This window comes from Pongo pygmaeus, chromosome 15 (assembly GCF_028885625.2).
Source record: "Pongo pygmaeus isolate AG05252 chromosome 15, NHGRI_mPonPyg2-v2.0_pri, whole genome shotgun sequence".
In the NCBI taxonomy this organism is placed as follows: Eukaryota; Metazoa; Chordata; class Mammalia; order Primates; family Hominidae; genus Pongo; species Pongo pygmaeus.
In genome coordinates, this window is record NC_072388.2 from 103,332,182 (window position 1) to 103,358,880 (window position 26,699).

Consider the following 26,699-nt stretch of genomic DNA (forward strand, 5'->3'; position numbering starts at 1 on the left):
GTGCGTCATCTGGGTGGCCTGAGCCTGGCTCTGATGACTTCACATGGAGCCACCTGCCAACAGAGACGTTGGCAAAGCAGCTGCTCTGGGACCTGACAGAAAAGATAAAAATGATGGAATGTTTGTTCTCTGACAGGGAAAACCAGGCACCCACATTTAGGTTAATTGGAGAAAGATCTTCCTGCTCACCTCAGAGCACAGGTGAAAGACCTGCTCTCCTGCACACCCGCTGCTCCCTGGGCCAGGCACAGCCGCCTCCCGTCTTCTGATGGTGCTGTGGCCTGGCTCTGCCTGCATGGAGCGTTGTGCGAGTTAGGGGGTCTCTACGGTGTCAGGGAGCTTCGGGCTCCCCTGGGCTCTGTGCACAGGCCTCTGGGTGGGGCTGGCAGGACAAAAGGAGAGGAAGAAATCGAAGTTAGTCTAACTGCTAAACCACAGATCCCATGGGTGGGTCATTCAATGTGGTGGGGACAGTAGGTGGTGTGACCATCACGCAGGGACACCTGAGGGTGGGAACATGCGGCCAGCCTGTCCCTCAGGCCTACCTGGGGTCCTCAACCCAGCATGGGTCAGGGAGTGCTGGCTTGCAGCCCAAGAGACGGGGACTCCACTCCTGGCCTTCTGCATCTTTGCTCAGAAGGCTCTTAGGGCTTTGTGGCCCATCCCCAAGTGCCAGCTCCTTGGGTACAGCCTCCTGTGTCAGGGTCAGTGCGGGGTCATGGCACAGGGCTGCCCTGAAGGATGCAGAGGAGACCAAAGCCACAAGCCGGGTCTCTTGGGGGCAGCTGCCTCTCGGACCCTTCAAAATGGGTTGGGCCCTGACCCTGGTCTCGGACCAACCCTGCCCCTGCCTGCCGAGGTATAGATGGAGCTGTCAGGCACTTGGAGGCCAGCGTCTTCTCCCCTACTCCACGCTGTTGGAGGACCCCAACAGACTCCCTCAGCTTTCTTGCTAAGGCCTCTGCCACGTCGCGTGGTGGCTGTGCACCCTACGGCACGTGCCCGGTACAAGCTCCTCTGGACCCCTGCTGTGGCCTTCACCGTTGGGCAAGTTCCTGCTCTGGGTCACTCGGCTGATGGCTGAGGGGGCAGGGTGTGAGGTCGCGGTCCACTCCCAGACCCCTACTCTCCCCAGTGCCCCTCCGCGACCCTGCCCTCCCGCCTCTGCAGGCAGCCTGCCGCCCCCGCCCCCACCCCAGCTGCCTCCTCCTTTCTCCTGCCTGGGGTGTCCTGGAACTGCAGCCAGGGGAACCAGGTGACCTTGGACACGGTGTAGCTGCCTGGGCCACCCCCTTTCTTTGGCAATTTGCGGAGACTCCGGAGGGAGCATGAGCAGCTGAGTGCTAGGGGAGGGGCTTTCCTCTTCCTGTCGGTCATGTCCAGCCTGTGAAGAGCACGCTGGCTGAGCTGGCGAGAGGGGTGGGGGTGTCGCGGGGCTGCTTCTGCTCTGATGAAGGCACCCACTGTCACTGTCCCGGCCCTTGCTGAGTGTCCCTGGACCCGTGGGCCTGTGTCTATGCCAGGCCTCGGGGAGTCCTCCAGCTTTGGAGCCTCTTCCCTTTCTCAGTCCTCAGTGCAACGAGGAAATCGGGTGAGTTGAGGTTAATGTTTCCATTAAACCTGGATGGATTTTCCCTGCGTGGAAGGAGCTGTTACGCGCCGGGGCTCTGAGCAGCGTGGACTGGGCCCCAGCACAGCCACGCTCCTGAACGAACGCCCTCCTGGGACGGCCCGGCTGCCTGCCCGCCCCCTGTGCCTCTGCCGCCAGGCCTCGCCCTCCCTCCTCTCCTCTCTTGTGAATAAAGGGCCTCAACCCCCCCCACCTGGTGTGCTGAGGGTCCTGCTATACTTAAACTGTAATGAAAGCAAAAACAAACAAACCAAACAAAAAAAACATGCAAAACCCCTGTGGCAACAGCTTGTCCCGTGCATATCATCTCCACTAATCCACGCCTCCTGCTCCTGGTCCTGCGGTTTCCAGGCCTGTATCTGCGGGTACTTATTTTCCATTTCCTCCCGAGAGTTTAGCCTGCTAATGAGATTTTGGTGTCTGGTATCTTGGCAAATGTCTCCAAAGAGATTTATGGGGCTTCCCTCTCCTGGCCCCTCACTTGTCCTTGGCAGGAAGCTGAAGGGGTTCGATGTAATCTGGTCCAAGGCCCTGGGGAGGGGGCAGAATGTGCTGGAAGGCAGATCTGGGTGGGGTCTGCGGCCAGAAGCTGGATGTCTGCTGTGGAGGACCCAGGCTGGTGGCGTGTAGTCTGTGGTGGCCCTGAGATAACCAGAGAGGGGTGTGGGTGGGGGTCCCCTAGACCACTGGCCACCTCGGAGCCAGTCTACAGACTTGGTGGCTCTGCCAGCGCCAGTGATCTGAGCCGAGCACCCCCTGCTGGTGTTTGGGCTTCCCAGTCCCACTTCACAGTGGGGGCTCCTGGCTCAGACCCACCCATCCATGCTACAGCACTCAGCCTCTGCTAAGGGGCTGGATCCGGCCAGGTCCCAGGGCTCTCCAGGGGCAGGGACCTTGGGTGCTCGGGGACCCCATGCTCTCCAAGGACAGGGACCTTCAGCTCCAACTGCTGCTTCAGGTGGTCTCATCCATGTGGCTTCAGCCCATTTTCCAGGCAGGGGACAGAGCAGCAGTGACCACAGGGCTGTACAGACACCTGGGGCAGAAGGAGCTGTGGGCCCCTGCCTGGTCCAGAGGTTTCCAGGCCCCAAGCCTGTCCCTGGCCGCTGAACGCGGGCTGGGCTCCGCCTGGGTGGAGGAGAGGCCATGAGGCTTGGGTCAGGGAGGGCCTGACCTTGCTGTGTGACCTTGGGCACGTCTACCTACTCTCAACAGAGTGGGGCTAAGAGCAGTGCTGTCCTTGGTGGGATGGACGGAAGATGCCTCCCAGGGGGGCGTTGCCGACCCTTGGTGGGTAGATGCCCACCATCACCCCGGCTGCATTTCCTCCTGGGATCTGGGGGCTGCTCTGAGTGAAGGTGGGTGTGACTCCCCAGGGGCTGCTGGGAGTGAAGGCGGGTGTGGCTCCAGGGGTCTGCTGGGAGTGAAGGTGGGTGTGGCTCCCAGGGGCTGCTCTGAGTGAAGGTGGGTGTGACTCCCCAGGGGCTGCTGGGAGTGAAGGTGGGTGTGACTCCCTGGGGCAGCTCGGAGTGAAGGCGGGTGTGACTCCCAGGGGCTGCTGGGAGTGAAGGTGGGTGTGACTCCCCAGGGGCTGCTGGGAGTGAAGGTGGGTGTGACTCCCCAGGGGCTGCTGGGAGTGAAGGTGGGTGTGGCTCCAGGGGTTTGCTCGGAGTGAAGGTTGGTGTGACTCCCCAGGGGCTGCTGGGAGTGAAGGTGGGTGTGGCTCCAGGGGTTTGCTCGGAGTGAAGGCAGGTGTGGCTCCCGGGGGGTGTGACTCCTGGGGGCTGCTCGGAGTGAAGGTGGGTGTGACTCCCTGGGGCAGCTGGGAGTGAAGGTGGGTGTGACTCCCTGGGGCAGCTCGGAGTGAAGGTGGGTGTGACTCCCGGGGGCTGCTCTGAGTGAAGGTGGGTGTGACTCCCAGGGGCTGCTGGGAGTGAAGGTGGGTGTGGCTCCCAGGGGCTGCTCTGAGTGAAGGTGGGTGTGACTCCCTGGGGCAGCTTGGAGTGAAGGTGGGTGTGACTCCCGGGGGCTGCTCTGAGTGAAGGTGGGTGTGACTCCCCAGGGGCTGCTGGGAGTGAAGGCGGGTGTGACTCCCAGGGGCTGCTGGGAGTGAAGGTGGGTGTGACTCCCCGGGGACTGCTGGGAGTGAAGGTGGGTGTGACTCCCTGGGGCAGCTCGGAGTGAAGGTGGGTGTGACTCCCGGGGGCTGCTCTGAGTGAAGGTGGGTGTGACTCCCCAGGGGCTGCTGGGAGTGAAGGCGGGTGTGACTCCCGGGGGCTGCTGGGAGTGAAGGTGGGTGTGACTCCTGGGGGCTGCTCGGAGTGAAGGTGGGTGTGACTCCCGGGGGCTGCTGGGAGTGAAGGCGGGTGTGGTTCCAGGGGGCTGCTCAGAGTGAAGGCGGGTGTGACTCCAAGGGGCTGCTCAGAGTGAAGGTGGATGTGACTCCTGTGGGCTGCTTGGTGTGAAGGTGGGTGTGGCTCCCAGGGGCTGCTCTGAGTGAAGGCGGGTGTGGCTACAGGGGTCTGCTCGGAGTGAAGGCAGGTATGGCTCCCAGTGGGTGTGACTCCCCGGGGGCTGCTCAGAGCGAAGGCAGGTGTGGATCCTGGGGGCTGCTCTGAATGAAGGCAGGTGTGGATCCCCGGGGGGCTGCTCTGAGTGAAGGCAGGTGTGGCTCCCGGGGGCTGCTCTGAGTGAAGGCAGGTGTGGCTCCCGGGGGCTGCTCTGAGTGAAGGCAGGTGTGGATCCCGGGGGCTGCTCTGAATGAAGGCAGGTGTGGCTCCCGGGGGCTGCTCTGAGTGAAGGCAGGTGTGGCTCCCGGGGGCTGCTCTGAGTGAAGGCAGGTGTGGATCCCGGGGGCTGCTCTGAATGAAGGCAAGTGTGGATCCCGGGGGCTGCTCTGAGTGAAGGCGGGTGTGGCTCCCGGTGGGTGTGACTCCCGGGGGCTGCTCCTAGTGAAGGCGGGTGTGACTCCCAGAGGCTGCTCAGAGTGAAGGTGGGTGTGGATCCCCGGGGGGCTGCTCTGAGTGAAGGCAGGTGTGGATCCCGGGGGCTGCTCTGAATGAAGGCAAGTGTGGCTCCTGGGGGCTGCTCTGAGTGAAGGCAGGTGTGGCTCCCGGGGGCTGCTCTGAGTGAAGGCGGGTGTGGCTCCCGGTGGGTGTGACTCCCGGGGGCTGCTCGGAGTGAAGGCGGGTGTGACTCCCAGAGGCTGCTCAGAGTGAAGGTGGGTGTGACTTGCTTCAGATCTCATTGACATGGACCTTGGGCAAGTGGTTTTTACTCTCTGGAGCCAGTTTTCTTACCTGGGAATTGGGTTAAATCCCGGTGGCCTTGGGCTGTGGTGGAAGTTAGACATGACAGCCACATGCCACACACCTCATAGATGTGTCACTGATGGTCACTGGTGGGTCATGTGGGGCTACTCCTCTGCCTCTGACTCTAGGATCCCGTTAGTTGTTTACCAAAGTAGCATATCCACCAGGGTGCTTCCAGGTATACAGCTTGCTTCCAACACTCTCACTGATATTTTAGGTCTGCTAACACTTGAAGAAATCTTTTGGTGTGAATTATTCTCACCAGCTGCAGGGCACCCCGGTTCACTTTCCCATTTCTCAAGCTCCAACGGTGCCCGACACTGTTTCCTGGGGAGGAAGCTGATGTGTCTTTAGGTGGATGCCTGTGTGAGGCCAGCCCAGGCCGAGCTGCAGCTACCAGCCTTTCGTGGGCATGCATGCCTGGCCTGCCTCAGCAAACACACGATAAATCCCTTTCCCCAGGCCGCCTGCTCCCACTTCCCAGATACCCAGGCTCTTACTCACATTTATGTTTCATTTTGTCTGGCTAATATCTTCTTAGAGAAATTAGGGGGAGCAGATTAGTGTTTGATTTAGTGGTAGGAACTCTGATGAGCCCAACGTTTAGTTCTGGTGGTGCCGGGGATGGGATGAGGGTCCCTGGTTCCTCATAGCCCTTGTGGTGGTAGCTCCTGAACCAGGAGGGGTCATTTGCATGGGCCCAGGCTCTCAGTGCAGACCCAGCAGGTCTCCCTGGCCGCTGGGACAGTGGTCAGATGAGATGGCCCCTGTGGGGCCTGGGGGCACAGAGGTGCCACAGTGAGCCAGCCTGGCCGCTTGCTAGCAATAGGCTTATGCTAGAAGAAAGACAGAACTGATCTGCAGGTGTCAGCAGCTGAGCCTCCTTGTCCTCCCTCCTCTGCATGCTCTCCTGTGCCTGTGTTATTAAGGGGGCCGGGCCAGGAAGTGCTAAATTAGTTATGAGATGCAGGGCTCCAGGGATTCAATGGGGTTGTGTCCTCACTTCCTGTGCATTTCCTGTGTGCTGGGCATGGCCCAGAGAGACTCACAGACAGAGGCCTGCCCTGGAGACTCCCAGGCTGCAGTGGCCAGAGAAGGATCCCAGGGGACTTATGCTTGTGCAACTTTGGGGGGTCTTCTTTAAGACATAAAATTTAAAAATAGAAATATCTAATTGGTTCTAGGCCTTGCAAGAACCCATGTCAGTGGGGGCTTGGCAGCTGAGCTTTCGTTAGGGGCTGAATGAATTGCCCCATGTAGGGCCGTCAGCCTGATGAGACCATCACTGTCTCCAGGGATGGGGACTCGCAGGTTAACAGTGATAGAAACTCTCACCGTAGCTGGGGCTGAGGGATTTGCTGGATGAGACCTGGGCATCCTGTGGAATCTAAGGATAGTTGGATCCCCAGGATGGGAGGCAGCTGGGATTTAGGGGCCACCAGGGCCAAGGCCCAGAGGTCTCCTTCCCAGATCAGGCCTCAGCTCTCTCACTGGTTTGTTCTACGTGTGGCAAATGTGTGGCTGGAGGCTCCCAAATTTTGCACCTTACACCTCTGGCCACCAGAGATAAATTCACTTTTGTTTCCTAGTTCGAGTTCCAGTAACCCTGGAAAAGTGCTCTGATTGGCCCAGCCTGAATCAGGTGGCTCCCTTAGGATCACTCAGCTGGGGCCAGCGCAGTGGGGTCACAGTGTACTAACCTAGCAGGTTTGCAATAGCTGTGGGGTGGAGAACAGGAAGTAGTTCCTGGAAAGGGGTAAGTCATACTGATCTCCTTTCTGACTAAGCCAAGGCTACTGTGGGGGCTCAGAGGAAGGTGTGACTTAACTCTGCTTTGAGAACAATGGACAGTTTCGCAGAGGTTGGGCCATTTGGGCCGAGTCTTGTAGTATCAACAGGAATTCACTAGGCAGAGCTGGAGACTCAGGTGACTCTAGGGGGAGGCATGGAGAGGTAGATTTGCTTGGGAAGAATAACTTGTTCAAGGTGATTGGAGCGTAGACTTTGGTGGTGGCAGGAGGGTGGAGTGAATGGGCATGAAGCTGGGTGCCGGGTGGAAAGGCCTTGGACTCGACTCTAGAAATACTAGGAAGCCACCAGAGGGCTTGAGCAGGGGTGATGTGACCAGATCCTTCCTGTGTCCCTGTGAGGATGGGTAGACAGGGTCCCCTGTGAGCTCACAGAGGTGGAGTGCCTTGCCCAAGGTGGCGAGAGGGGGCACCCGCAGCCTGGGTCCCAGTGAGCCCTTGTTCCCATGGGTCCAGATTCCTGAGCCTCACCCAACCCTCCGTCACCACTGCCGCCTGGCCAGTAGCCACAGGTGGCTCCCAGAGCACTCTCTTACCGTCCCCCGGGGTTTTCTGGGTACTGACCTTCTCTCTCTCACTTGGGATACCCACCCCATCAGGGAAATCAGGGGAGGCACTATTGTCTCCTTTACAGAGGAGTAAATTGAGGCTGGGTTAACATTACTTGCTCAAGTCACTCAGCTAAGACGGGCAGTGCCAGGATTTGAACCCAGCTCTGCCTGGCTCCTGAGCCTGAGCTGACTTCAGTGCCCGGCCCCCGGATCTGCACACCAGGGTGCCCCAACTGCCTGGTGAGTGGCCAGGCCAGAGGGAAGCAGGGAGCAGGGTGGGCCCAAGGCGAGGCTCAGTGAGAAGGCAGGAGCAGTAGCCGTGGGGCAGCACTTGGGGTATGTGGGCCATGGGGAAATGGGCACCAGGGGTAGAGCCCCTTTGGGGGGCTGTGGAGGGGGAGCAGTGGGGAGCGCAAGGGGATGTGACACAAGCCCCTTCTGAGGGGGGACTTGGTGGCCGGTTGCTCTTGAGTGGTGCCTGCCTCAAGACTGGGCTGTGTGCTGCTCTCCTGCTGCCCCGGCCACCTCTGACAGACCCTGCTAACTGTGGTCAGCATGGCAGGGCTGGCATGGCAGAGCAGGCCTGTGGCGCCACCCTGATCTGGCCACTGTGGTCCTTATCCTGGGTCAGGAGCCGTCCCCGCCCCAGGCCCACGCTTTCCATCTGCCGGGGACCCTGCCCAGGAGGGGCACATGTAATGCTAGCCTTATTGTGCATGGTGGCTCCTGGCTGAGGCCTTGACTGGACTTGCATCTACATTTAGACTGAAATGCACCAAGAGGCTGGGCCTGCTGTGTCCCAGGGGCTGCGGACGGGGCGTCCATCCTGCCTGGGTAGGATGCATCTGCAGGGCGCCTCCCACCACACGCTAAAGTGGGGTCATCACCCCTGGGTGGCCTGGGTCCCCAAGATGCTACCCCACCGAGCCTGATGGGATGCCTGAGCTCCAGGCCTGCACCCTCACAGGGGAGATGATGGCCCCACAAACGCCCCCCCTGGGTGCTTGTGGTGGCCGCTCACTCAGTCTCTCTCTCCAAAGTGGCCTGCCCGTCCGCGAAGTCACTTAGCTGGGATCTAATCAGGTTTTACAGGGGCATAAATTACTCGGCCAGAGGTTGTTCCCGGGCCGTTTCCACCCTGGGCCTGTTATTTACTCACCACGTGGTAATGTAGTCATGGCCTTGGGTACGCAGTATTTATGGTGTTTGATCGGCTTCCGGCCCAGGCTGCCTGTCCAGGAACATTTGTTGAGATGTTGTGCAGAGCTGCTGGGGACCTCTGCCACAGGCGGGCATCAATCTACCTGGAACTCCCATGGCAGCCCTGCAGAGCCTCAAAAGGGCAGGGTGGGCCTGTGGTGCCACCCTGAGCTGGTCACTGTCTGCAGATGGCAGCTCTAGGAGTGATGGCTGAGGACGAACAAGGGTACGAACTGTCACTGACATTTCCATGGGGCATGGATGTGACACATGCCAAATGCCATACTTGGCTGTGGACGGTTACACCGTTAAAGGCAGCTGCGCTAACTGCTGTTCACGGAGCACCCACCGTCTGCTAGGCTCAGTGGAAGATGCTTTGTTTTATTCTCTCTGTGAGTGCTTGTCGCAGCCCTGCAAGGTAGGTGTCCGTGATGGGAAACTGAGGCTCAGTCACTGCAGGTGACTTCCCAAAGGAACACAGCCTGGGAGCTCCATGTGGCAGCTTCCTCTGGCTCTTACCAGGGGAAGGATGAGCTCCCGTTGGTTGCTGGGGTCCCGCCCCTTTGCCTTGCCGACTTCTTTGTATGTCTGTGATGGTGGAAATGCTTCATAAGGAGTGTAAAGTGGTTTTTGTTCCTGTCCCAGAGAGATCTGATCACGATAATTCTGTATCTGCTTGCCTCTATTTATCCCCCAAGTCCAGCTGGTGACAGGGAAGCAGATGATCAGTGCCAGGCCTGATAAATTGGACCCAGGGCTGAGGCGGGAGAGAAACCCTGTTTTATTGTTGAAGACAAAGCCAGCGGGCAGGAGGCATATGTTGTGCTGGAGCCCTCGCTGTGACGGAGGCCCTGGGCCTCAGAGCAATCAGGGCTTTCATGAGCACCCCCCACCCACCACCTACGTGGGAGGCAAGGACCCCCATTAGCCTGGCTGGCTGTGGGGGAGGGGCTGACAGAATGTCAGTGGGGTGGAGGGGAGAGGAGGTGATCAATGAGGACTTATTGACTTGCATCTTTCCCCATGACTTGATTAAGACCACTATGGAGATGAGGCCTGAGGAGGGGGCTAGGGCCAGAGCCCCAGGCCAGTGTGGCTTAGGGGATCTTTTATGTTTGGAGGGCAGGAAGGGAACGGAGAGCTGCCGGCTTTGTCAGATGCCTGAAGAGTATTGATCCATATTAGAAATGATAATGAGCCAATTCTGCTGGGCTGGGAGGCCTTAACCATTTCATTGCTTACAGGGCTGTCCTGGTGGGGATGTTGGAGGAGGCTCAGCCTCTAGCTGCCCCTCACCATGTTTCTCCTCGCTCAGGTCTGCAGCTTCCCAGGCCACGACCTGAGTCCACTGATGGTCCTGGAGGTCTGGCCAGAGGAGCAAGGGCAGCAAAGGAGAGGATCACAGGACTGGGAGCTGGAGCCTGGTTCTGGGATTGGCTAGACCCTGTGGGGTTTGCCAAGCACCTAGTGGGTGCCTGACATTCTGTGCATCTCCTCGGACACCTCTAAGGTGGTCAGGATGACCCTTACTGCTATAATGACAGATGAGATGAAGGCATGGAGGCTCATAGTTGCCAAGAGGCCAGGCCTCTGCCTGCCCCTCCAGCACTCTGGGATGTGATGCTGCCCCTCAGACCTGCCACTTGCTGATGGAGCTTTGACTTTTGTTGAGTCATTTACCCCTCTGGGACCCACTTTCCTCATGTGTAAAATGACAACCATAACAGGCTTGCTGAGATAATTCAGAGAACAATGACAAGGGCTCATACAGTTCAGCCCTGTGCCAGCACTTGGTGGTAGGGCCTGGCCTGAGCCTAAAGCTTGACTCTAGCTCTGTGTCCACTTTAGTGAACATTTAAAGTTGAGGAGTCTGAGTTTGCTCCTCCATGGAGGGAGGACATGCCATTCACCTTTCTAAATGGTTGTGAGAATCAAATGAGTCTATGCATGGGGAGTACCTAACATGTAGTTGGTGGTTAACAGAAGATGGCTGTCATCATTATCATTATCACCATCACCATAATCATCATTATCACCATCACAACACCCTCACCACCATCATCATTACCATCATCATCATCATCACTATCACATCATCACCATCATTACCATCATCATTACCATCATCACTATTACACACCATCATCAACATCATCCCCACCGTCATCATCACCATCACCACCATCATCATCACCATCATCATCATCATCACCATCACCACCATCACCATCACCATCACCATCACCATCACCATCAACATCACCATCATCACCATCACCATCACCACCATCACCATCAACATCACCATCATCACCATCACCATCACCACCATCATCACCACCATCACCACCATCACCACCATCATCACCACCATCATCACCATCATCACCACCATCATCACCATCACCACCATCATCACCACCATCATCACCACCATCACCATCATCACCACCATCATCACCATCACCACCATCATCACCACCATCATCATCATCACCATCACCATCACACTCCATCATCAACATCATCATCACCATCACCATCACCACCATCACCACCATCACCACCATCATCACCATCACCATTACACTCCATCATCAACATCACCACCATCACCACCATCATCACCATCACCATTACACTCCATCATCAACATCACCACCATCATCACCACCATCACCACCTCCGTCATCACCATCACCATTATACTCCATCATCAACATCATCATCACCATCACCATCATCATCATCACCATGACCATCACCCCATCATCACCATCACCATCATCATCACCATCATCATCATCATCACCATCACCATTACACCATCATCACCACCACCACCATCATCACCATCACCATTACACTCCATCATCACCACCATCATCACCATCACCCCATCATCACCATCACCCCATCATCACCACCATCATCATTACCATCATCATCACCATCATCACCATCACCATCGTCATCACCATCATCATCATAATCAATATTATCACCATCACATCACCCTCACCACCATCATCACCATCACCATCATCACCACCATCACCATCATCATCACTATTGCATCATCATCGTCACCACCACTATCATTACCATTACACACCATCATCAGCATATCACCACCATCACTACCATCATCTTCATCACCATTATCATCACCATCACATCATCATCATTATAGCCATACCATCACTGTCATCAGCATTACTACCACATCATCATCACCATCATCATCGCCATCATCATCACCATCATCATTGCCATCATTATCATCACCATCATCACCATCACTATCATATCACCATCATCATTATAATCACTATCACTGTCATCATCATCATTATCACCATCACATCATTACCATCACATCACCATCATCACCATCATCATCATCATGGTCATTGTCATCATTATTATCATCCCTGTCATTGTCATCATCTCTTCATTATCATCAACTTGGCAGAGATTGTGGTTTTGTTCCCATCCCAGAGAGATCTGAAGATGCTAATTCCATCCTTGCCTCTATTTATCTCCCAAGTCTGGCCTGCAAGGGAGGCTGCTAATCTGGCTGCTGAGTATGCCAGATCCATGGGATCCATGGATCAAGTGGCTCAACCCCCTGGGATCCATGCACTGGCATTTGTCTGTGGAGTCCAGTGGTAGGTCTTCCCATTACCAGGACACCAGGCTGGGTAGGCAGGCAGCATGGGGAAAGCTTGAGGGTCAAGGCTGTGAAGCTGTGGTGACTGATATGGGGTCTGCTGATGGGGAGGGGGTGCCTGTGCAGGTGGTATGGGGTGTCTGTGCAGGTGGTATGGGGCTTACTCTGCTGCTGCTCCCCAGGAGTAGGAGGAGGGGCTCCAGCTTAGGATGACATATTTGGCTGCTTTCTACACAAAGAAGATGCCTTTGTTCAAGCTCAGGCTGGTGCTGGAGAGAGCATCATCCTGACCTGGGCACAGCTAGGGAACATCTCTTCTGGGTTATCATCTTATGAACCATTAGAGGCTTTGGCTTGGGCAGGACTGGGTTTTAGTTCCATCCTGACCCTGACTTGCTGATATGGGTTGGCTGTGTCCCCACCCAAGTCTCATCTTGAATTGTAGTTCCCATAATCCCCACACGGGAGGTAATTGAATCATAGGGGTGATGATTTTATAAGGGTCTTCCCCCCTTTTCTTGGCTCTCATTATCTCTCCTGCTGCCCTATGAAGAGGTGCCTTTTGCCATAATTATAAGTTTCCTGAGGGCTCCCCAGCTCTGCAGAACTCTGAGTCCATTAAACCTCTTTGTTTTGTAAGTTACCCAGTCTTGGGCAGTTCTTTATAGCAGTATGAGAATGGACTAATACAATAAATTTGTACTGAGAGCAGGGTGCTGCTATAAAGATATCCAAAAATATGTTAACAGGCAGAACTGGGTAGCAGGCAGAGGTTGGAACAGTTTGGAGGGCTCAGAAGAAGACAGGAAGATGTGGGAAAGTTTAGAACTTCCTAGAGACTTGTTGAATGGCTTTGACCAAGTTGCTGATAGTGATATGGACAATAAAGTCCAGATGATGGTCTCAGATGGAGACGAGAAACTTGTTGGTAACTGGAGTAAAGGTCACTCTTGCTATGTTTTAGCAAAGAAACTGGAAGCTTTTTGCTCCTGCCCTAGAGATCTGTGGAACTTTGAACTTGAGAGAGATGATTTAGGGTATCTGAGAGAAGAAATTTCTAAGCAACAAAGCATTCGAGAGGTGACAGAGCATAAAAGTTTGGAAAATTTGCAGCCTGATGATGCAGCAGAAAAGAAAAACCCATTTTCTGGGGAGAAATTCAAGCTGCAGAAATTTACATAAGTAATGAGGAGCCAAATGTTAATCACAAAGACAATGGGGAAAATGTCTCCAGGGCATGTCAGAAGTCTTCACAGCAGCTCCTCCCATCACAGGCCTGGAGGCTGTGGAGGAAAAAAATGGTCTTTTTGGTCAGGTGCAGGGCCTTGCTGCTTCGTGTGGTTTTGGGACTTGATGCCCTGCATTCCAGCCATGGCTAAAAGGGGACAACATACAGCTCAGGCTGTTGCTTCAGATGGTGCAAGCTCCAAGCCTTGGCAGCTTCTGTGTGGTGTTGAGCCTGCAGGTGCACAAAAGTCAAGAATTGAGGTTTGGGAACCTCCGCCTAGATTTCAGAGGATGTATGGAAATGCCTGAATGTCCAGACGTAAGTCTGTTGCAGGGGTGGAGCCCTTGCAGAGAACCTCTGCTAGGGCAGTGTGGAAGGGAAATGTGGGGTTGGAGCCCTCACACAGAGTCCCCACTGGGGCACTGCCTAGTGGAGCTGTGAGAAGAGGACCACTGTCCTCCAGACCCCAGAATAGTAGATCCACCAACAGCTCAGCTTGCACTGTGCCTGGAAAAGCTGCACAGCTCATGAAAGCAGCCAGTATGGGGGCTGTACCCTGCAAAGCAGCAGAGGTGGAGCTGCTCAAGGCTGTGGGAGCCCACTTCTTGCATCAGCGTGACCTGGATGTGGACATAGAGTCAAAGGAGATTGTTTTGGAACTTTAAGATTTAATGACTGCCCTATTGGATTTCAGACTTCATGGGGCCTGTAGTCCCTTCCTTTTGGCCAATTTCTCTCATTTGGAATGGGTGTATTTACCCAATGCCTGTAGCCCCATTGTATTTAGGAAGTAACTAACTTGCTTTTCATTTTACAGGCTAATAGGTAGAAGGGACTTGCCTTGTCTCAGATGAGACTTTGGATTTGGACTTTTGGGTTAATGCTGGAATGAGCTAAGACTTTGGGGGACTGTTGAGAAGGCATGATTGCTTTTTAAATGTGAGGACATGAGATTTGGAAGGGGCCAGGGCAGAGTGATATGGTTTGGCTGTCTCCCCACCCAAATCTCACCTTGAATTGTATTTCCCATAATCCCCACATGTTGTGAGAAGGACCTGGTGGAAGGTAATTGAATCATGGGGGTGATGGTTTTTAAGGGGATTTTCCCCTCTTTGCTCAGCACTCATTCTCTCTCCTTCCACCCTGTGAAGAGGTGCCTTCCACCATGATTGTAAGTTTCCTGAGACCTCCCCAGCCCTGTGGAACTGCGAGTCAATTAAACCTCTATAAATTATCCAGTCTCAGGTATTTCTTAATAGCAATGTGAGAGTGGACTAATACACTTGCCCTCACTGCACATCTTGCCATTCAGCAAGTCCCTAGGATGTCGACACAGCACTGCACCTTCTCTGTTGCAGGGCCTGCCCTTCCTTCCTTCCTTCCTTCCTTCCTTCCTCTTTCTGTGTTAGGTTTGCAGCTCCTGTTAGTTCTTAAGTGGAGACATTGAGTGGAAGGTGGATTTCTCAAGTCTGAAGCTCAGGGAGAGGCCCTTGCTAGAGGTGTGTACTTTCAGAGTCCTCAGCATGCAGCTGAAGTTTGAGCCATGGTCTTGGTGAGACCTCGAGGGAGGATGTAAACAGACAGGCGAGGAAGCCAAGTCTAGGAGCTGGAAGGAGATGAGAGGGCAACAAAAGGCCTCAGAAAGAGTGGCTGCTGAGGTGGGGGTGAGCCAGGTTAGTGTGGGGGACACCTGCAGGAGGTGGTGCTGCAAGGAGAAGAGGCCACCCACGTCACAGGCTACCCATGTCACAGGCTGTGAGAGATCAGGAGGGTGGGGCCTAAGACTGCTGGCTGGCTTGGTGGCCCTCATTGATGTGAGCCACTGGGATCTTGGTGACACCCTTGGGGTGGGGCAGGGAGGAAACAGGCTGGTGACAGTGGCTGAAGGACATGGGAGGAGTAGCTGGGACTGCGATGATGGACCATTCTTTCCAGAAGAAGAGCAAAGAAATGGGGGTAGTAGCTGAAGAGAGAAGTGGGTGAGGAAGAATAGCATAAAGAAACAACTGAACATCAATAGCGGGAACAAGTAGAGGGGGAGAAACTGAAGTGCAGGAGAGGGAGGCTAATTGCTGGAGCAATAAGTGGGTTTTTCCTTCTCTCGTTTCTTCTCAAAGTGTTCTTTTCACTCTTGGTTTTCAGTCTTTTGACTATAATGAGCTTAGTTGTGTGTGTGTGTGTGTGTGTGTGTATGTTTATATATTCATTCTTTTTGGGGTTTGCTGATATTCTAGGATCTGTAATTGACATTTTCTTCAATACTTTGAAAAATACTTGGCCATCATATCTCTGAATATTTTTTTCTGCTCTTTTACATTCTCTTTTCTTTTTTGATTCCAGTAACACATATCCCAGGCCATCTGAGACCATTGAGGCACTGTTCTGAAGTGTAGGTTTTGTAATTATTCAGATACATCAAGGGCAATAGACCAGGGGATGACCACCATTGAAATGGATTGTTACTCACAGCTCCCAAGAGAAGGGGTCATGCCACACCGTGAAGGACACAGAGCAGCACTAGGGGTGGCCAAGGGGGAAGGAGTGACGGAAAAGCACGGGAATGTCCAGCCAGGCAAGCAGGCTGACGATTTGCTCGTTTCAGTCATTTTGGTGGGCTCTGGAGTACAGGTGCTGTCTCTAGTGGTCTGGTACCTGCCCTGGGGTAATCAGGGTGGGACTTGTGGCCACCCTGATGAGTGTGAAAGCCCATAGAGGAGGTGGCATGGGTGCAGGTTCTGGATTAGCTGGTTTGCATATGGAAGGTGTGCCCCAGTGTTTACACTCTCTAGGAACTGACTAGGCCTGGGAGGTGGCAGAGAGCAGTTTCTCCAGGGTCAGCAGGGTCCTGGGTGTCAAAAAGATATGTTTAACACACTTATTTTTCATGTTCTAGAAATCTTCAATCTCTTTGTTCTTCAGATGACATAGAAATTTCTATCTTTAAGCTTGCTGACTCTCCTATCTCCAATCTGTTGTTAAACCTATCCAGTGTTTTAAAAAAAATTCAGCTATTATATTTTTCAGCTCTGGAATTACCCTTTAAACCTGGGACGTATTTATAATTGCTGATGTAAAGCAATTTTTCTGTTTCTTTGTTTGGCTAGTCATTTTTTATTGTAAATTAGACATTGTAAATGGTACCTTGTGGAAACTCTGGATTCTGTTATCTTCCTCTGAGAAGTGCTGATTTTTGTCCCAGTAGCCTGTGCAGATCTCGGTTTTATGCTTCATTGAAACAGGTCCTGGAGGCCCATGGCGTTTCCCCAGCCTCTACCCTGGTGACGCGAAATCCCCACACTCTGTCTCCCCTGCGGACCTGGGGGCTCAGTGTTGGTGTTTTGAGGATACGTCTGGAGCAAGGCTCTGAGCATGGTTGTGTCTCAGCTGCCTGCTCCACCTGCCAAGCTCGCCCCCTGACTTGGGTTGGTCCTGAGCTCTACCACCTTCCAATGTTGCTAACTGCTAAGCTCTCCATCCTGCCTTTGCCCTGGAGAAGGGCACTTGGTCCTGCCCTCTGAATGCAAGGCCCCACCCGGGGCCATGAACCCTACACTCCCCTCTGGACCCTCTCTCTGGAATCCTGCCCCCCACATTCCTGTCCCCTCAGTGCCTGAGCTCTGGTTTCTGCCTCCTGGGCTCAGCTCGCTGCCACACCCTGCCTGGGCTCCACTCCTGCATGAGTGGTGGGGAAATTGTCCTGGGTGGAGGGCTGGGCCAACGTGCCACTCATCTCACAGGCTTTCCTTTTCTCCAGGATCACAGTCACATGCTGCCTGCACCAACACCCGAAGACCATCACCTAGTATATTCCCCCAGTGCTGGGGTTGCTTATGGTGGGAGGAAATGCACGGGCGGCAGAGGGCAAGGGCATGGTCATTCTGATAAACCACGGGTGCCGAGGTGGGCACAGAAGGAAGGGCGGGCAGGAGAGGAAGTGTAAAGTGTCACTGGCTCAATGAGGACACGTGGTCCTGGTCGGGAGGAAGGCTGGGGGCTGGGAGTTGCAGAGGGTGGGAGTGTGGAGCATGGCAGGGCAGCGGCCGTGGAGCGGTTGCTGGAGGCGGATTTGTGGGTGATGACAGGGCCCAGGCTGCAGCCTCAGGAGGAGAGGACGGTCACTGGGTCAGGCGGGTCAGGGGGCAGGTGGACTGGCCATCCCGTGATGCTCAGAAGCTGTGAGTACGTCGGCTGGCTGGAGTTGCCATAGCCGGTACAACAGACTGGTGGGGCAAAAGCAGAAATGAACTTTCTCACGATGCTGGAGGCCGGAAGTCTGAGGCCCTGGAATTGCAGGGCTGGTTTCCTCTCTGGCCCCGTCCTTGACTTGCAGATGCCACCTCCTCCCTGTTCCTCAGGGTGGTGTGCCTATGTCCTAATCTACTCCTATCAGGACACCCCTTGGATGCAATCAGGGCTACCCTCATGACCTCCCTTTAATGGAATCAGCTCTTTAAATAGCCTATCCCCAAATACAGTCCCATTCTGAGGTCCTGGAGTTTAGGGCTCTGATATCTGAATTTTGGGAGGTGGATACCATCCTGTCCCTCCCAGCGAGTGGCCCAAAGCTGAAGCCATTGATGAGTGACTGACAAGCAGCAGCCATGGCGGAGGGACCAAGCCTGAGCTGGAGCTGGGGCTGTGGGGGCCTGAAGGACACTAGGGGTTCTGGAGAGAGCCAGATGTCAGCTGTAGCGAGAAGAGAAAGACTGCCAGATGCGCGGCTGAGGAGGAGCCAGGCTACGCCTGCCCTTGGGCCCCCAAGAGTGTGGTGGCCCCTGCCATGCACCAGATGAGCCTCTGATGGATGCTTCATAAGAGAGTGGTGCCCACACTGCAGCCACCTCCACTGCCAGGGACCCCTCTGGTGAACACGTTGGCTCCTCCTCTGGGAAGGGGCAAGTTTCGTGGCTTGACCAGAGGGCCCTAGGTGAGCAATGCTGCGTTGTCTTTGGAGGAGGTTTCTCCGTTGGCCTCAGTTCATCCTCTATGTCATGGGGGTGATTGTCCCTGAACTTTCTGGTTGCTCAGAGCTGGATTTAGGCTCTGGGGAGGCCATGGGGTGTTTCTTGAAGACTGAAGCCATGCTCGAGGCTGTGACTCCTGCGAGACAAGGCCTGAGGGGAAGCCCCAGGGTGAGTGGGTGTATTTGAGGCTGGCCGGGTATATGGGCCACTGTCTCAATCCCTTTGGCTCGAGCTGGTGGTCATGAAGTGACCTCCCGTGCCTAACTTATTTTGGATGGGTCTGAAGGCCACAGCACAAGCATCAGGGTGCTGGAGGTACTGCCAGGAGGGGTGGGAGAACAAGGCTGCCCTGGGAGTCCTGGAGAGGGGCCCCGAACATGGGTGGAGGTGGCCTCTGGGCTGGCCCTGAAGGCTGCAGGGGTGGGGGTGTAGTTGGCCTGTGCCCTGTGGGGGAGGGAGCTGGTGAGTCCTGGGCCAGGGCAGGGCAGGGGGCAGAGCTATGAGAAAGGAAGGCAGAAGGGGTGTGAGGAGAAAGTGAGGGGCTCGGGTGCCAAGGCCTTGGAGGTGGTGGGGCTGGGGGCAGGCGCTGCGGTTCTCAGAATGAAATGGGGGGCAGCAAGGACCCCACCTGCGCTGGCAGGCCCTGCTGCCCCTCTAGCCAGGAGGAGAATGCTTTTTCATAGGGGGAGGAAGGAGAAAAATGACTTCAGGCTCCTGGCAACTTCAGCAATCAGCTCCTTGTCAAGCAAATAAAATGCTTTTGAATGTCCAGATTAATGATTGATCAGTGCAATGCCAGCCTGATGGAAGCTTCCAGTTGGCCCACGTGGGGGTCCCCGCCGCAGGCGCTGGTAAAGTGACACCCCGTTAGTCACCTCTCTGTGTGGGCTGGGGAGAAGCACACACACATGCTGGTGCCTGACATGGGGTTATTTCTGTGCTGAGGAGGCAGGAAACGGCAGAGGCGGCAGCTTCCAGGGCAGGGAGCACTGGGGCGGCCTGGCTCAGGAGGGTGCTTGATGGCCGTGGGACAAGGCCCACCCCAGGCCCTGGTGATGCTGGGCGAGAGCCTCTGTGTGGGCGAGGAGGCTGGGGCTGGCCAGTCCACTTACCCAGAAATGCCAGAGGTGCCCAATGCCATGGAGCCTGGGGGATGCTGGGACCCGGAGTGATGACAGTGGCTGGTCATTTGCACCTTGAATTAAGCAGAATAAATCAAATAAGAGAACAAAGTCGATTCTTGTTTTGATGCTTATTTTATTTTTAAATGCAACACCCATACAGAAAAGGACGTGCATCATAAATGTACAACAGGATGTGTAACTTCAGAGCCCACATCTGTGTAACTGCCATCCAGATTACCCGGTAGAGTTCCCCAGCCCCATTACCCTCCCCCTGCACCCTTCCAGCAGAGCCCCTGCACCTGCTGTCACTCTCGCCTCCTCCTTATATGGGCAACACTTCTGTCCTAGCAACCCTAAACAAGCTGGTGTAGCTTTCCCCATCAGGGTCAGGGCGGGGGTTTATGTAAATAGAATAAAACTAGGTGATTTCTTTGTTTCTTGTTCCTTTCACCTGCTGTTTTGTCTGATGTGCAGTCAACCTTGATAACATTGCATCTTCCTGTATAGGGGTGTGAAATAATCTCAGTGTGTTGAGTTCTTGGTTTCTCTAGCTATAGTCCGTTGGCTTCCATGGCTCCACCATGTTCCATCATGCGAACATACAACAGGCTTCTCATCCATTCTGCTGTTGATGAACACTTCGGTGGTTTCTGAATTGGCTGAGTGGCCCATGCTACTGTGAACACTCTAGCCCATGTGCCCACTTGTCCTAGGGTCCCTCCCCAGGAGCGGAATTGCTGGGTCATGAGATGCGTGCCTCTTCAACCCTTTTAGATAATGCCAATCTGTTTTTGTTTCTAATTAATAGACTATTTTTTTTAGTTTGGGCATGGTGGCTCACTCCTGTAATCTCAGCACTTTGGGACACCAAGCCGGGCAGATCACCTGGGGTCAGGAGTTCAAGACCAGCCTGGCCAACATGGCGAAACCCAATCTCTACTAAAAACAAAACAAAAATTAGCTGGGCATAGTGGCACGTGCCTGTAATCCCAGCTACTCGGGAGGCTGAGGCAGGAGAATAGCTTGAACCTGGGAGGTGGAGGTTGCAGTGAGCCAAGATCGCGCCACTGCACTCCAGCCTGGGTGACAGAGTGAGACTCCATCTCAAAAAAAAAAAAAAAAAGAAAAGAAAAGAAAAAAAGACTATTTTTTGAGCAGTTGTAGGTTTACAAAAAAAAAATTTTTCCTTGAGGGTATCCGGGCAGCTCTAGGCTCTTTATGCTACTATTCACATTATAGAGTCAGTTTGTTAAGCTCCCCATAGATACAGAACCAAGTCCTGTTGGGATTTTGGGTGGAATATTATTGAACCAAAGCAATTCAGGAAGAATTGGCATCTTCACAAGGTTGTATCTTCCAATACAGGAGCATGTTTTATCTTGTTATTTGGTGTTCCTTATTTCTGTCAATACAATTTTTAGTCTCAGATAAATTTGTTAGATATATTTCTAGATGCCCAATATTCTTTGATGGTTTTAAATTTCATTTTTTTACTTGTTTGTTGATGTAGAAATATAATTTGAATTTGTTTCTCCTGTTTTTGTTTATTTGTTTGTTTGGTTTTGTCTCCGTTGCATTTTGGACACTATCTTTAGATCGGTTTTCTAGTTTATTCATCTTTCTTTAGCTGTATAAAATCTGCTGTTAAAACTTACGCATTGGCCGGGCATGGTGGCTCACGCCTGTAATCCCAGCACTTTGGGAGGCTGAGGCGGTCGGATCATGAGGTCAGGAGATCAAGACCATCCTGGCCAACATGGTGAAACCCCGTCTCTACTAAAAAAAAAAAAAATACAAAAAATTAGCCAGGCATGGTGGCAGGTGCCTGTAGTCCCAGCTACTTGGGAGACTGAGGCAGGAGAATGGTGTGAACCCAGGAGGCAGAGCTTGCAGTGAGCCGAGATCGTACCACTGCACTCCAGCCTGGGCGACAGAGCGAGACTCTGTCTCAAAAAACAACAACAACAAAAAAACTTAGGCATTGAGTTCTACTTTTTGGTTAATTTTTAGTTCTAAATATTTTTATTTGGTTCTTTTCCATATCTTCTCTGACGTGTTTTATAGTTTTAAGTCTCCTGTAGATATGTTTGAATTTTTGAATCTTTTAAACTTAGCAAGCATCATTGTTTGATGTGATCTGATCTTCTGCTTATAATTCCAAAACCTGAAGTCTTTGTGCATCTGTTTCTATTGTCTTTTGTTTTTGCTGGCTCTTGATTGTGAATTTAATTTTATTTTGTGTGTGATTATCTTTGTGTGCTAGAGATTGTATTTGAAAAATTGCTTGTAAGAATAATTTGAGCCTTAGGATGATAGTTCCTCTCCTTTCTCCTCCCCTCCCCTCCCCTCCCCTCCCCTCCCCTTCCCTCCCCTCCCCTCCCCTTCCCTCCCCTTCCCTCCCCTCCCCTCCCCTCCCCTCCCCTCCCCTCCCCTCCCCAGCTGGTCTCCAACTCCTGACCTCAAGTATACCAAAGTCCTGGGATTACAGGCATGACCCACCGTGCCTGGCCAATAGTACCTTTCTTTAAGGACGGTGTTGGTTTGCTTTTTTCAGGTGCCTAGTGGGGCACTACCTGTCTGGAAGTATTTTACGTGAAGTTTAAGCCTTGAGATTTCCTGGACCAGGACCACTGAAGTCACCATCACAAATGGCAGGCCCACACAAGGACTGATTTACTTCGGACTCACCCATGGCCTTCAGGCTTAGAGCTGGAGCCTTGTCAGATTCCTCTCTCTTACCAACTCTGGGCTTTGACTCTGTTGTCCCTAATGCCATGCTGATAAATAATTAATAACTGGCTCTTCAGAAAAATAAACCAGTTTTGATCTGTAGCACCTGCCAATTCCCATGGTGTAAACACTCCTGCCATGGCTGACTTCAAGTTACCAACACAATATCACTGAGTGTGGGATTGGAAAGAGATGCCCATGGCTGGCTCTTAAGAGTCCTCTGAGCCTTGCTGGTTCTCCCTTACCTGCCACTGAGGGGGCTGATGGATGCAACAGTCATTCCTGAGGCTGCCAAGTTCTTTAAAGCAGAAGCAGCTGACTCTTGCTTATGTTTTGCAGTACTTGCTGGGCTCTCACCTCCTCCAAGGTTTTGGCCTGGTAGTGCATTCTTTGCTACCTGATTTGCTCTTTTCTGCTTTAAAGAAGATTGGAAAAAAAAATTTTTTTAAAGACACGGTCTCACTGTGTCACCCAGGCTGATCATGGCTCACTGCATCCTCCACCTCTCAGGCTCAAGGGATCCTCCTACCTCAGCCTCCCAAGTAGCTAAGACCACAGGTATGTGCCACCACTTTAGGCCAGGTTATTATTATTATTTTTTTTTGTATTTTTGGTAGTAGAGACGGGGTTTCGCTATATTGTCCAGGCTGGTCCTGGCTCCTGGCCACGAGTGAGCCACCCACCTTGACCTCCCAAAGTGTTGGGATTATAGGCGTGGGCCACCATGCCGGCCAATTGAAATATTTTAATCCAGCTTTTCTAGTTGTGTTCAGTGGAAGAGTTGGTCCTAGTCACTAATCTGCTGTTACTGGACAGAGACATCTCCTATTTTCTGTTGTAAGGACAGGAAAAAGCAGAAAATATAGAAAAGGAAATAAAGAGCAACCATCTCTCAAGAGTACTGCTGCTCAACAAGAACGCTGCTGACATTCGGGAACTGTTTTCCGATTTGATTCTTATTGGAAAGCATAACAACCAGCCAGGGCCTGTGCTGCCGCAGCGGGCAGTTGTGTACAGGGAGACAGCTGGTTACGGCTGGCTCCTGGCCTCAACGGAGCTTCTCAGCCTCTTGGAGCCTCTGTCCCCTCAGCTGCTGAAGGAACACATCTCCTGCGCTTCCCAAGTTGCTGCCGGAGCGAAGGTGACTCCAGGTTCTGCAGTTTGGGCTCCGTAGCTGCTCAGCAAATGTCAGCAGGTCCAGAAGCAAGCCTCCTCAGCTGCAGAGTGAATGCAAATGTCCCCATTGTAAATGGCCATGGGGCCCAGGGCTCTGCAACCTTGGATGCCCAGGATCAGACCAGCTGTCAGCCGCTTTGGAATCTGGGTTTATGGGGGACCCGGGCCTCATAAATGTCAAAGCGTGCATTCTCGTGCATTCTCGGCAGTCCAGGAGTCGGAGAACGTGTCTCTGAGGGGAGCATTCCTTCCATGCACACAGCTGCCTGGCTCACGTTTTTATCCTCGAGCCGTAATTACTCCTTTCCCCTGACCCTGAATTCCTGCCCCAGCCAGAAGCACGCTGTGGCCCCGGGGCCTGCGGCTCCTAGTGGTCGGTGCTGCTTCTGCTCTCCTGCAGCTGCGGCAGGTGGAAGAGCTGTCGGGGGTGGGAAGGGGGCCTGGAGGGATAAGGATGGGCTGGGCACGTCTCCTGAGGCAGTGGACACTGTGGGCTCTAGGGACTGCATGGCTGTGGAGGGGGCATGTGCTGCTGGGCTCCCAACCTCTTGGGGTCCTCTCTGTGCCAAGATAGAGCCTGTTACCCTCCCTGAGCAGGTGTGAGCAGACAGCTGTCCCCTCCCCTGCATGGGAGGTGAACCGTCCACTAAGTGGGGAGGTCAGGGTCAGACCCCTGGCCTTCCCATGCAGGATGACTGCTCAGGCCCAGGACAGTGGGTGGTCAACAGAAACCCCATCCCTGCCCATAGAGGGTGCGTCCCAGTTCACAGTGACACAGCCTGGCCTGCTCCTCTTCCAGCCACCCAAGGCAAGACACAGAGCAGGAGGCTGAGGCTGGTGTGAGGGAAAGGGGGACGCAGCAAGGGGACACCTCAAACTTGCCCGAGCTACAGACAGGTGAGGACTTCTCCCTCACCTGGTGTTTTCCACTGCATTCTGAAGAGCAGGTGACACCCACCCCAGGGTGGATCCAGGATGGATCCCTGGGTTTCCTGCCACCTACAATGACCCTCCTCATTTGCCCTGGCTAGGTGCAGCCTAGGATGGAGAATGCATCATGGTCACTGACACTTGGCACCCTTTTCCAGCTTTGATGGCCTGGCAGAGCCAGTGGGGATGTAGCAATAATGTGGGTGGCAGTAATAACAGTAGCTGAACCACCTGAGCACCATCCTGCCAGGCACAGTCTGAGCTCTGTGAACAGTGAAGTCCATCTGGTCTCTCAGTGGCCTGCGAGTGGCTCTAACTATTATCCTCATTCTCTGAAGGAGGAAAACAAGGCAAGGGGATTTAAATAATTTTTAAAGGTCAGATATCTTCACAAAGGCTGAAGTGGGAGTCAGATGGTAGTGTCTGGGTGGAGACCCCATACTCTTACCCTCAACTCTGAGCCATCTGCTATACAACATCTATTTGCTGAGTGGCAGATGTGTGGCCTGAACCATGCTCACTTCTGTTCCAGAGCTCTTTCCTCAGGGCCCTGGGACATTCACGTTTAGTGTACAGTGGTATATGTATGCTGAATTCCTACATTAGGCCAGTCACATAGTCAGCACTGATTGCTAAAAGAATAACTGAATAAGGATAAATGCTTGAGAGGATGGATACCCCATTCTCCATGATGCAATTATTTCACATTGCCTGCTTGTATCAAAACATCTCATGTACCCCATAAATATATACACCTACTATGTACTCTCAAAAATTAAAAATTAAAAAAGAAGATACAAGTTAAAAATCTGGCCAGTTATGATGATATGAAAAGTAATAAGGACAAAATATAAATAAAAGATTCTAAGCAACAATAGCAAAAAGCATAACTGGATGAAAGGAAAAAAAGTCCCATTCCACCATGAAGAAACTAAGGTTCTAGGGAGCCAGTAAGTGGGGTCCGAGCTCCTGGCTGAACTCTTAACCCAGAGCCCTAGCAGTTACATTTTCCACAGAAGGACAGAATGAGCACCTGGGAGAGGCTTACTTGAAGTCCCCTTGCCACCAAGGGGCAAGGGTGGCACCTACCTCTCTTTGGGCAGGGCCCTGATCCTCCTGGATGGGGGCTGCTGGGGTTGCTGCTGAGCAGACTCCTAGGCTGATTCCTGGACCTGATTTTCATTGACGCTGCAAAGACCTCAGCAGAGCGCCTTTGCCCCCTGATGGGATTGACACACAGCTCAAACACACTGCATCCTTGTCGGGGTGGAGGAGATGCACAGACCCTGGCTGAATGCAAGAGAAGCCTGTTTAATGTGTCGACAGGAAGTATCAACCTGCAGCAGAATTGCAATGCAGTCTGTCCTGGGAGGCCAGGGGCTGGGCAGGCGGGGCAGGCGTTTGCCTTGCCTCGTGGGCCACTCCCAGGATGACTGCTGGCCTGGCCTGGATGAAGGCTTTGGCCAGCGTTGAGGCTGTTTCCCAATGCAGAGACAGCCCTGACACAGGCCAGCATTGCCTCGGAGGTGGCCCAGAGCTGGGTGGGAGGGAGACAGGCAGAGAGCAGGAAAGAATGAGCCATCTCTGTCCCCTCAGTTGGGGCGCGCAGGCTCAGAGGTCTCATGGTGATGGCTACCTTCCTGGACCTGCTCCTGGTTGGGCTCAGAGACTGGTCCACGGAAGGGCCTACACAGCACTCTACAGTGTTAAGAGATGCCGTCTTGGCCCTGGGGCCTTTGAGAGTCCGCCCCTCCAGAGGAGCTGGGGCCACAGGGTGCCCTGGCCGGGGAGTCAGGAGGCCTGCAGTGCCAGGGCCCTCTTGCTGGCTGTGGGGTGTGTGCCACTGTGAGCGAGCGGAAGTGTGTGCATGTGTGAGTGGATGAGAGTGTGTGTGTTGTGCATTGGTGTGAGTGTGAGAGTGTGTGTGTCCCCGAGGAGGGGACAGATGGCTATGGGAGGGCTCCGCTCTGGACTGCAGAGCACAAGTCTGTGAGTCAGGACCTCCCGGAGCCGTGGTCCAGGACTGTGTGCTTGGGGTGATGAGAGGCCCCTGCCACCTCTAGTGGCTCCCAGTCCTGTGTGGGTCCTGCAGCCTGTGGTGCACAGGGCAGCGGGTCCTGGGGGCCACGCGAAGACTTAGCTCCCAGTCCTGTGTGGGTCCTGCAGCCTGTGGTGCACAGGGCAGCGGGGAATGGTCCTGGGGGCCACACGAAGCCTTGGGGAAGTGCTGCATTTCCAGGCTGCAGAGGGTTTTGGGGTGCCGACTGCTGAACAAGGGGCTCCCTGCACTGCGGTCACCCTGCAGCAGTGTCGGGATGGGAGGACAGGGCCTTTAGGGGCTGCTGGGCCCTGTTCACCCTCCCTGGGCAGCCTG

At 53.8% G+C, this 26,699-nt stretch overlaps 1 long non-coding RNA gene across 1 annotated transcript in view; it reads left to right on the top strand.

Annotated features, from left to right (window-relative positions):
* The first annotated feature begins 1,356 nt into the window (after positions 1 to 1,356).
* Positions 1,357 to 26,699, top strand: part of LOC129013068 (uncharacterized) — a 65,460-nt gene continuing 40,117 nt past the window's right edge. The window contains exon 1 of the long non-coding RNA XR_008493762.1: positions 1,357 to 1,591. This is a non-coding gene — a long non-coding RNA (uncharacterized LOC129013068). The remainder of the gene's footprint in view (positions 1,592 to 26,699) is intronic.